Raw genomic sequence first — 3,648 nt, 5'->3', positions numbered from 1 at the left:
GTTTTTTTTTTTTTTTTTCTCCAAAACCTCTGATGGCCTTTTCCCACTTCATTCAAAAGACCAAGAAAATGTGCAAAAATCTCTAAAATGAGCCGAATACCTTCAGGGCAGGTTTGGCTGGCTTGAGTTCTGGGGATCAAACCACAGCAACCTGAGCCTGACTGCTTTGTTGAAGCAGCCACTTAAAGCACTGAGCTCAGGGGCAGGCCCCCGCCCATGGCTTTTTAAAGACAGAATTAGTTTGTTAAAGATAATTCATGGGGTCAGCAAGATAGCTCATCAGTCAAGCTCCTGCTTAGGCAAGCGCACAGGGACTGCAGTTCAGTGCCTGGCACCACATACCACGCCAGCCCCACCCCAGGGCAGGCTGAGCCAACCACAAAAAAAAAAAATCATGCAAATGTAGCAGTTGAAACAAAATATACTTACTGTGTTAGAATTTTAGGAATATTTCTGAAAGTAATGATTTAGGTATTTGTTGGTTTAGTCTAATAAGCATTTTTGCTTTGTTAGACTCCATGTTAATGAGTCTAATGACTTCATTCTATGAGTCTTCAAAATACGAAAGAACAAAAGTTTGTTTGGGGCCGGGGAGATGGCTCAGTAGAATAAGCGCTTCCCTGGCAAGGATAAGGGAACTTCCCTGAGTTCAGTTCCTGGTTCCACAAAAAAAAAAATTGTGTTAAAAGTTCTGAATAACCAGGTGTGGTAGTACACAACTATAATCCCAGCATTCAGGAAGCTGAGGCAGGAAAAACCTGCAAATGCGAGGCCACCTTGGGTTATAAAGTGAGCTCATGGCCAGCCTGAACTACATGGCCAAACTGTTTCAGAAAAAACAAATAGACAGTTTTGGTTAACTTTTTTTTTTTAATGTATTTGGTACACGGTGTCAGTATGCAGCTTGGACTCGCAGTGATCCTCCTGTTTTCAACCTCCCCAGAACCAGGATTACAGGCGTGTAGCACCAAGCCCGGACTCAGTGGTGGGCTTAGCGTGCCTGGAAGCAGGGCCAGTGCAGCATGTGGTACTGGGGATCAAACCCTCTGCACTTGCCTAAGCAGGTGCTTAGTTTGCTGAGCTATTTTCCTGACCCTCTGATAACTTTTATTTATTTATTTTTTCTGTATTTTAGGGAAGGGTCTACAGGGTGTTCAGGGTCTCACTACTAGATCAGACTCGTAGTGATTCTTCTGTTTACAGCCTCCCAAGTGCTGGGGTTACAGGCACGCGCCACCAGGCCCAGTCTCAATTGCCATCTCATTGCCCTGGGGGCTTGCCGGCACTTTAATCTGCTGAGCTATTTAGGTGGCCTTTGATAACTTTTAAATAATAATTAAAAATTAAACTATAATCAAATTATTTATAGTTATTTTCTATAAATTTTGTCAGCTCATTTGAAATGAAGATACAATTATAATGACTATAGTAACGTATTCAGGGGCTAGGGAGGGAGATAGCTCAGTGCATAAGTACTTCCCTGAAAAGTGCAAGGTCCTTAGTTTGATCCCTGGTATCACAACAAAACATGTTTATTCTTTGAGTAGGTAATATTTTTAAATGTTACACCATTTATTTTCCTCAGATTTGCTTGGACAAATACGCTTTTGTAGTTTGAACTAAATGAAAGTGGCATGACTATCTTTTTCGGTATCTTTTAGGTAATACAACCTTATTTCTTTAAGATATAAAGTAATTTTATAATTTTATAAAATACAATTTCTTTAAAAATAATTTTTAAAATGTATGGTAACAGGTTTTTTGTTTTAATTACGTGAAACTCTGCGTTTCTCTAAATGTTAATGCAGCTGTTGACTCTTGTGTGTGAGATCTGCATTATATCTTTGAAATAAAATACTTTTAATTAGAAGATATTTATAAAATATACACAGCTTCTGTGATCTCCTTGTAGCAGCTGGGACCTCGCAGCTGTCCTGTGAGTTTCCAGTCTGCTTTTATCTTTTAATCTTCTTTATTCCATTTTTTAAGAAAAAACGCAACAGCTGACTATATAATAAAAGCTTCCAAAAGTACATTCTAGTAATGTCTATTAGTAGTGACTTGTAACTGAGGGTTTAAAAATACATGTACACAGCCATTATAAGACAAATGCTAAAGATAGCAAAGAAATATTTAGTTCAACATTCAACAATTAAGTTGTAATGGATACATAATGTACAGCTTCACTGTATGGCAATTAAACTGTATATAAAGAATCCCTCAAAATTTAAATTGAATCCCTGAAATACTTTTGCTTCATATTAGACTAAAATTCCTTTCCTCCTGTTACAATGATTATACAACCCTCTGGAGTCATACTTCATATTTTCTAAAACTTTCATTGGAAAATTCAGAAGATGATTTTACATCCCAATAAATATTCACAGGTAGGTTAAAAATATATCTGCACTTCCCTAAACTGCTAGAGGACCCAGTGGGTACCATGAGATGTCATCTGGCTGAGTTAGTGAGGCAGTTTCTAGTCAGCACTTGCCCTGTGATTGTTGCTGTGGAGCACCAAGGTTAGGTAGCCTCAGCCCTCAAAAAAATTGTTCCAAAGTGCTGAATATATTGTAGTTCTAAAGCCATACTTTAGGAAGAGAATTTGGAAGCTTTAGTTCTTACCTAGCTATACTTTTAGAGGGAACAGATCTAAGCAGATTCACACTCACATGTAAAAAGTTGCATACTTTAAAGTCAGTTTTTTGCTTGTAGTACATTTCACTTCACTTGTATATTGTACTAGATGACTAGCTGCAGGACGAAGCTGTTAGCTCTAGTGTCAGTGGGTCTATCAGACTTTTACAATCAATTTGAGTGATAATTAGATTTAACCTAGTGTTGAGTTTTATTTTTGTTTTGTTTTATTTTGTTTGACACAAGGGCTCACTATGTAACACAGAATGTCCTTGAGCTCTGGAAGATGCTGCCTCCCAAGAACTGGGATTACAAGCATGCACCACCACCCCTGGCTAAAATACAAATTTCAGGGTCATTTTATCTTAGGTTCTTTATTCTCTGAATACTATGATATGTAAAATGTGTAGCAGCTGAGCAGGTTTCCTTACAAGAAGTCGCCCAGAACAATTTTGATGCTGTCATTTCCAGATCATCTTTTTTCCTTTCTTCTTTGAGCTAAAAAAATTTAAAATCATCACACATCTGGATGTTCTTTGGTTATTAGATGGTTATTAACCATTGTTTACCCATTAATACCTTTGAAACTAGGGTTAAATACTCCATTAAAGAAACTAATATAATTCATTTTTTTGCTAAAAATAAACTTTATGATACTTTTTTTCATATACCATAAAAATTCTTGCTTCTATTTAATTTAGTTTAATTTAATTTTGTTCTTTTAAAGATAGGGTCTTGCCATGTAGTTCAGGCAGACCTGAACTCATATGTGGCTCTGGCTGGCCTCAAACTCTCAGCAATCCTGTTGTTTCGGCCTGTGGAGTGCTGGGATTATAGGCCTGTGCTACCATGCTGGGCTCTTCCTATTTAATTTAAATGATATCGTAACCATTATAATACACCCTCCAGTATGTATACCTGAAATTATACTAGGTGTCTGCTTGGTAAATGCTCAGTATTGCTTTCCACTTTTTCTTTTCTAAATTGTTGCAATAATACTCTTCTAAATTG

The sequence above is a fragment of the Octodon degus genome, unplaced genomic scaffold, assembly GCF_000260255.1.
Source record: "Octodon degus isolate 3935 unplaced genomic scaffold, OctDeg1.0 scaffold00166, whole genome shotgun sequence".
NCBI classification, from domain to species: domain Eukaryota; kingdom Metazoa; phylum Chordata; class Mammalia; order Rodentia; family Octodontidae; genus Octodon; species Octodon degus.
This window is presented reverse-complemented; position numbering follows the sequence as displayed.